This window comes from Palaemon carinicauda, chromosome 24 (assembly GCF_036898095.1).
Source record: "Palaemon carinicauda isolate YSFRI2023 chromosome 24, ASM3689809v2, whole genome shotgun sequence".
Classification (NCBI taxonomy): Eukaryota; Metazoa; Arthropoda; class Malacostraca; order Decapoda; family Palaemonidae; genus Palaemon; species Palaemon carinicauda.
The window spans coordinates 107,557,050-107,565,885 of record NC_090748.1 but is presented as its reverse complement, the minus strand read 5'-3'; positions in this window follow the sequence as shown (position 1 = coordinate 107,565,885).

Here is an 8,836-nt window from a genome sequence, read left to right as displayed (position 1 = left end):
CAAGTAGAAATGGACCTACAGAATAGGGTTTCTGAAAGTCATGGGAAAGAGCAAGATAGTAAAAATATTTGCTACATCGGTTTAAATGAGGATATCATGAAAGATTATAAGGTTCTATGCACGCTTCCAAGTAGTCTTGCTACACTACATAAAAACCCGTCCAAACGATCAAGCATTGCCTGTGTCAATAAAGGCCCTTCCACACGAGGTACAAATGCATGACGGGAAGACACTGTTACCAATCTAGATGTATGGGTGACTATTACGAGTGTAGATTACGTCATAGAGAGGAAACCATGCCCAAACCATTGAAGTGACCATGCCCGTAGTTGAGGCACTGGATAAGCTGCTGACTGTTGTCAGACGCAACTCTGCCCTCTGCCTGGTGTCTGGCCTACGTTATACGTTCGCCTTCCTGTGCATACCGACTACGTTGAACTGTTTGATCTGGTAACACTGGTTTGTGAATTATCTTGAAAACCGCAAAGTTAAAGTAGTAATATCAAATGTAGAATCTGAGACAAGAAAACTAACCAAAGGGGTGCCTCAAGGCAGTATACTAGGTCCTCTCTTGTTGAAATTTACACGATTGAACTGGAAAATATACTTGAAACTCACAGAGTTAAATTAAAATATACGCTGTTGATACACAATTCTATTTCCCTATAGAATCAGTTGATGAAGCTAAAAGAAAGATACATGGAATAAGGAATGACATTAAGGCTTGGATGTTAACAAAAAAGCTCAAGCTCAATGAAGATAAAAGTGAATGTATTATTTTTGGAGATGAAAAAGATATAAAAAGAATCGAATACTTCCAAAGAATTGAAATAGGTCAATCGATCATTGACCTAAAGAAATCTGTCAGAAATCTTGGAGTAATCATGGATGATAGACTGACAATGAATGAACATATAAATAATATGGTAAGAAATTGTAACTATCAAATTAGAAACATAGCATTTATTAGTAAATACTTAGATGAAAAATCTATGGCCATACTCCTTAATCACCACATATTTTCAAGAATTGATTACTGCAACTCACTGTTCTATGGCTTACCAAATTATCAGCTGAAGAAAATTCAGAGTACAAAACAGAGCCGCTAGATTAATAAAAGGACGACACAATAGGGATAGAATTACCCATGCACTAATTAAATTACACTGGCTGCCGGTAAAAGCGAGAATTAAATACAAGCTACTCTTACTAACGTTCAAGATACTGAACTAAAATATCTAAAAGAATGCCTGAAAAAACTAGAACTAGAAACAAATGTTAACATAAGACACATGAGTGACAAACATAGGCTATCTGAACCAAGAACAAATAGTAAATTTGGTGAAAGGGCTTTAAGCTACTGTGTGCCTAGACATTATAATAAACTGCCAACTGAAATGAAGGACCTAAGGGTAGCAATTGAATTTAAGAAGAAACTAAAGACATTACTTTTCACAAGATCATATGATTTGGAAGATGCTAAAATCAAAGAATTGTATAGGTTGTAATGAAAATGTTTCGTTAGATGATTAATATGGACCCGCCCGAGAAGTAGTTCACTCGACTTCAGTGGAGGGTTGGATTTAAACCCAAAATAAGTAAACAAGTAAATAATTACAGCCAAATCAGTGTTCGCTCTGTTTTTTTATTTTTTCTTTTTTTTTTTTTTTTTTTTTTTTTTTTTGCCCTCCGTGTAGAAGGGCCTTAAGCGAGCACTTAACACGCAACGGTTTGAAAATTAGATTTGATAGCGAAGGAGAGGGAAAAAATCCGTGACCTCCAATTAACTGTCCCATTTCTAGTAAGAGTTCGTGACCTATGGGTATTGCAGAACTGTAATCTTATGTTAAATTAGATGTAGGAATCGATAGACATATTAGATGTTGCTTTTAGCGAGAAATATCTTAATTTTCTGTTAAAAAAACTTTTGGCTAACTGTGCTATGACCATGTTTGACTACTGTAACTCTCTACTGCAACACACCTAAACTGCAACTGAGAAAACTTAAACGCAAGAGTAATATTGAATTAAGAATGGATTACCCCTGCACTAATAAAGTTGAACTATCTGCTTATCAAAGCTAGAATTTAAATGCGTAGTGACTCGTCAGATTATCAAATCTATACATCTAAAATATCTACTCTCACAACTAACAAATTAAAAATATAAGATTAGTTTAAAGATACTGGGGCCACGATGGATGCACCGCTACTATATACTCTATAAATTATTTATTTACATCCCCAAGATTGTATAAAATACCACTGGTGAGTGGTGATATAAATCTTAAAACCTGATAAATGCGTACATCAATCGGTAAAAACTTATTTAAGTTATTATTGGTATAATATCTATTGTTGTTAACCTCTTTTCAGATCATATATACAGTACTTCATAAACTTATCATATGATTCTAATCATAAAATTTCATTTATATACTACAAATGATATAATTTGAAACTTATGTGAATGATTGTAATAATAACGTTGTACCCCCATAAATTTAGTTTTCTGTAACAAGAATTTACGTTTTCTTTTAAAATACAACTGTTAACTAATATAAATTCAACTTCAATGATATCTTATTCCTATGCATTTATTAAATCGTTAGTTGTTTTTGTATAGATTTCTTTTAATATTCCATATAGTCAATAAAACTATAATTTTCCTACATGAAACTGCAATGATAAGAAACTATATAAATGCTGGTTTTCGTGGCAGTCTGACAGTTGCAGATAGCTCGGCCAGTGTCGACTCGGTGAACACGTAGATACCAAGGTACGAATACGTGATATTTAACTAGTGCTTCTATAAAGAAGCAAGGTAATTTTAGTAGATTTCATTGATTCAAATTTAATATATATTTCTATTCTAAAGCAAAGGCTCCAATAACTAGACGTTTTATTTCCAAATATATTATTGTGTTGAAATTATTTTAATGAAGTGTTTTCTTTTCACAAAAGTCTTAGAATCTTAGCATGATATTAATCTTCAATGCGTACAGGTATTCTTATCAAGATCAAACAATGAAAAGATAATTTTATTTCAAAATCTATATAGGTTATATCAGTCAAAAATCAATATCTCAAAGGAGGGGAAAAAATCTACCAAAATAGCCATCATATGTGTCTTATCTATACTACATTATTTATTGTTGTTATACTCTGTGGAACTAAATATTGCCTTCATATATTACAATCAAAGATCTTTCAAACTCAAAATGGATAGAATTCAATCATTTCTAATCTCCAAATCTTGCTATAACATTATATAAACTCGGTTGACTGGTCAAGATATATATCAATAAGGTTTTAGTATATATTTGAAGAAAAATATCGGAATACTGATTCTGACAATATATAAATTGCTATTCTATTAGTTAGTAGCACAGTCATTGCTTTTGATGTTTCTAAACTGTATAAGTAGGCTATCATGAATAGGGCAATGTTTATAGTAAAGATACTTTGATATTTCCAGCTATTATTGATCTCATAGTTTAATTGGCTTATATATAAATTACGATTTAATATGGAAAAGGACTACCACAGGATATGATAATTCCCTGAATTAATAACATTTGATATAAACGAGATTATCGTGGTTCTCCTTACTAAGCCTATATGTACGTAGATGGCGAAGGTAAATATGTAGTTCCATGCAATTTATAAAATCGCAGACACACTATACATGACATTATATATATATATATATATATATAGAGAGAGAGAGAGAGAGAGAGAGGAGAGAGAGAGAGAGAGATTTTTAACCTATATGAATATTTATAATGAGCTAGAATAGGAAAGTGAAGGAACTTTCTAATGAGAGTTAATTAATAATTTCGGTCTCATTGATTAACCATGTAAATTCTCGTTCTCCGAAAAATCTTTTTTGAAATTAAATAATTTTTGTTTATAACCAAAGAATAATAACACCCATCAACCAGCTATTCATAAAATTTCCTAAATACCTTTGAAATAAAATAAAATTTATGTCCAAACAATATAAATTAGTTACCCCTTTATTCAATAATTTAGTTTTCTTTTAAATACAAACTATATATCGTTTTCTTTTCTTTAAACAGCACCAACTAATGTAATTAGACTTTCCCCGGCTCTGTTCATGAAGTACCGTTTCGGCAATTGAAAACAATGTACTTATGCACTTTGCTTGTTTGCTTAAATATAACAAGGGATTGACTATCTTAGTGTATGAATGGTAGCATGGATCTCAATAAGAAGTGGAATTTACATTTAACATCCCGCTAATTAAACATTGTGTTTATTACAGCTCAACTACAATTGAAGTTAATGATGTTGTTTCTAGAAATTACAGACTATCTGTTTGAATATGCCTCGTTGCATTAGGCTTCATTAACATGCTATATATTATTGATAATAACTAAGATGGTATTTCCATTGGTAGAGCAGTTTCACAATTTAATGAATGCTGTAATTATGCATGTAGATAGGAAAATTAAATCTGGAGTTTCATACACTACAAAATCAAAGACACGTTAAATAGGACATCATAGATAGCTTTTAACCGCCCCCCCCCCCCTTTCTTTTTTTTAACGGACTTCCCCTTGTTATTATTGAGGATTTAAAGAACAAAAAAAAATCTCAACGACGAAATTTATTGGCTATGGAATTTAATAAGAATATCCACAATCTTTAAACAATTTGTTGATCATAACGATATCTATCTCGAAAACACAATTACGGTGATGTATTTACATCGCTTCAAGTAGATTGTTAACATTGGAAAGGCATATGGAAAAAAATTTCTACAAAGCTTAATAGAACGCTTGGGAGAACAGGATTTCCAGCCTTTTATTATAAAAATAATAGTGATTAAATAATCTATACTGTAGATCAGTATATAAGTAACTTTTTTTTTACAATATTTCAAACATTTGTCTTTAGAATGCCATAAAGTATTTCCTGATTTGACCAGTTCTCGGGACTCGACAGGACATGTAGCTTGCACCTGCTTGGTATAGTCTGCTGAAAGAAGAATAAAACAGACGAAAAGAATAAATCAAGTATAACACTGCATAGGCAACGTTTGGGGCTCTTGGTTGGGTTGGAGTGAGAAACCTTTTCTCAAAGTTTTATAACTTGTCCAAATTCCTTTTTAAACAATGGCTGTTATTTATAATTCTCGATATCTATCTTGTCTTGTTTGAGATGATTTTTCTTACAGGTTTAAAGGCCACTTATAAATATTAGAGGCAAGGGACAGTGACATTTCCCTATCAAGCAGGACAGTGCCCTAGAAACTGACCATATATGCATATGATAAGTGCCTAAGCCCCCTCTCCACCCAAGGTAGGACCAAGGAGGGCTAGGCAATGGCTGCTGATGACTCAGCAGATAGACCTGTATAGGCTACCGCAATCACCCCATCCTTAGCATAACCCTAAATAAATTCATAGCTTTTGATACACAAAGACATCGTCCATGAAATTAATGCTTCGATAATTAGCTAACAAAGTTTAAGTAAGATTAATTGATTGAATGGTATTCTTTCTGGCGTTGCAGCTATAGGATTACTGGTGTTGATTTGATTAAGAAGGCCCTGTTCCAAATGAATTTGTCCTCTTTCCTGCTTCAGGATGCAGAGATTTCTTTAATGTGGAGAGAGAGAGAGAGAGAGAGAGAGAGAGAGAGAGAGAGAGAGAAATGGGTATTGACTGCATGGAAAGATGCAGCCTAGGGTAAGAATTAGATTGTCGAGGCATAAGTGTTTTTGTGAAGCAATGTTCCCCACGTCTAATATTATTCCTCTCTCTCTCTCTCTCTCTCTCCTCTCTCTCTCTCTCTCTCTCTCTCTCTCCGCTTTAAGGTACTAAGAAGCCTAATGTAGACCTCTGGATAGATCATAATCAACCATGATATGAGTTTATCTCATCATGCTTGAAAAATAAGTTTGAAAAAGGGAGAGGAATATGCTCGTACCAACACCAAATTTATTGTCATCTGGATTTATTTTCTTACTAATTATCTTATGGGAATTTGATTATTTGTTACTTTCAGGAAATCTATTAAATTCATTTATTTCATCTAATTCTCATATCCTATATTCGTGCTTTCAACCTGCCCTCATCGCATTGGTTGCAACTTAGTGGCGTAACAATGACATAACAGTGACGTCAGACTTTACACCAGTGCGGTTGTTTCTCGGTCAGTCAGTCCAGCGAGACGGTCTTGAACGGTTGTCCTAGATCTTGCTCCAAGAAGTCAAAAGGTATAGCTTCCCTTTTTACGTATAAGAAGTGTTTCCATATTGCGTTCAATTAACGAACAGTGGTTAAATTGTTCAAAATATTCGATGACAATGCTATTTGGTGAAGCAAAACTCGTTGTGCTAGCAATTTTTCGGTTTGTGTAGGCAATACGCTTAATTACTCAAGATGTCTAGATTTTTTCTCCAAGAAGCAGAAGGTTGAGTTTCCTTTTTACATTTAAGAAGTGTTTCTATATTGTGTTCAAATAACGAACAGTGGTTAAATTGTTCATAATATTCGACGAAAATGCTATTTCATGAAGCAGATTCACTATGTGCTAACTATTTTTCGGTTTATATAGGTAATACGCTTAATTACTCAAGACTTCTAGATGTTTTTTTTCAAGTTTCGTTGGATGTTTCATCTTTTATTTTCCACTGGAGGAACTTTACCCATTCCTCGTGATAGTGATATTTCATAGTTATAAAGACAGAATTGTGTTTCATCTCTGTGCTACTTTAGAACATTTCATTTGCCATACATGCAATATGTTTACTCCAATTGCGATAAGATACCAAGCAAGATATGCCTTAAAGTATTACCTTTAGTTGTGTTTTATCGGGGCCATCCACACTAGGTTGATTTGCTGTGAACGTTCTGACTGAAATCTCCCACCATCATCAATCTGTACTGGCCGTCGTGGTTATAAAAACTGGCCAAACCCGTGTGTTGTTGTGTATAGATGTGTGTTTTTACATCAATTATTTGTATATGTACATTTACATATATTCAAGTTAAGCATCGTGTAATTGGTATGTGTAGTATATAAGCGTGTTACTTTCCATACCAGCTTTTATCGGCTTTTGTAATAAGTTTCAAATTGTGTACTGGTGTTTAACTATTTAACTGTATTGAGGTCTCTAGGTGAATTGGCAGTCTAATACGAGCGCATGTCACCTTTGCCCACTCAATATTAAGTTTAGTTTTCTCTGTAACTCTCAATTTTTCTGGTTTATCGTAGTGATTTCCACAACGTCCAATCAATAATGAAATTGTTTTATTTTCTGTATTTCTAAGTAGTCTAGCCAAGTTTTCAATTATTAAGTGGGAGTAGTTTACTGTCTATATATAAAAAAAAAACGATGTTAATATAACTGTAAGTGTCAGACTTTTTTGGGGGTTTATAGTAATGTTTTACAACGTCTATTCAATAATGAATTCGTGTTTTATATTCTGTGTTTGTACATAGTCCAGCCAAAGTTTCAATTATTAAGTGGGAATCGGTTACTGACAATATAAAAAAAGAACTTTAAGGCAGGAAAACGTCATTAAGAAATTATAATTGTTTTTGTTATTGATGTTGATTTTGACAGATAGAGTTCTTGAATACTGATTATCAATCAAATAATTTTATCATGGTAGGAATTCATTGAATAATGGCATCGTAACTCCACCCTCCTTATCAGTATCTTAAATGTATCGAGCTTTGTTGAATTGAGCAATGCTTTTTTTATGTATTTTTCACACCCAACATTTGACATATTAGCTTTATGAGCTGTTTTCCTGGTCCTGTCACACACTAGAAGGTCTTCTGCCCTGCAGGACCTACACTGTTAAAAAATCGTAATTTTAATTGGAAATTCGCCGTAAAAATATATTGTTCGCAGTCGTATTTCTGTAAACGCAGACGATCGTAATTTTTGCCGAATTTTATCTTTTACGGGTTGATGACTCCTTAACGTCAATTTTTCTATTTTTAAAACAGTATTTTTAAAGTTTTTTTACGGCAAGTTTTTATGAGTACAATATTTGTTTGTCGTATATTCATAATTATTTAGAGCATCATATAGCATGATTGGCTTTGTCAAGTTCCCAGTATCATACCTTTCCGGGAATAAGAAAGTCTTTTAACTACTACTTGAAAGCCTTAATATTATAAGTCCTTTAGATGTATAGTGGGAGCTTGATATACAATCTTGGTGCTGCAGCCCTTCAGCACCTACAAGATGTTTTTTGTCGTATATATTCTTATAAGTATTTGAGTACCATGCTGCGTATTTGTCAAATCCCTGTACCACAAGTTTTTAAGATTTTTTAAAGCCATAATATTATGTCCTTCAGAAGTCTACTGTAGTGAGAACGTGTTAATCTTGGGGCTGCTTATTTCTAAGCTCTGGAACCTATTCCAGAGGTTGATTTTGGCTCTAATAACTGGAAACTATCCTTAACTATTCTTGTGTCGACACGATTTGTTGGTTGCACTGCGTATAGCAATTCTCTTATATAATTTAGACGTGCGGTTTTGATAACTTTAAGACATTTGAATATCATAAAATCTAGTCTTTATTAGACAACCAGTGTAGTTGAATCAGAACACGGGTAATCCTTTCTCGGCGTGGGACATCTTTTTATTAATCGTGCTCCTCCATTATGTTTAGTAACTTCCTTTTCAAACTCTCTCTCTCTCTCTCTCTCTCTCTCTCTCTCTCTCTCTCTCTCTCTCAGCTCCTTTTCGAACCTTCATTCTCTCTCTCTCTCAGCTCCTTTTCGAACCTTCATTCTCTCTCTCTCTAGCTCCTTTTCGAACCTTCACTCTCTCTCTCTAGCTCC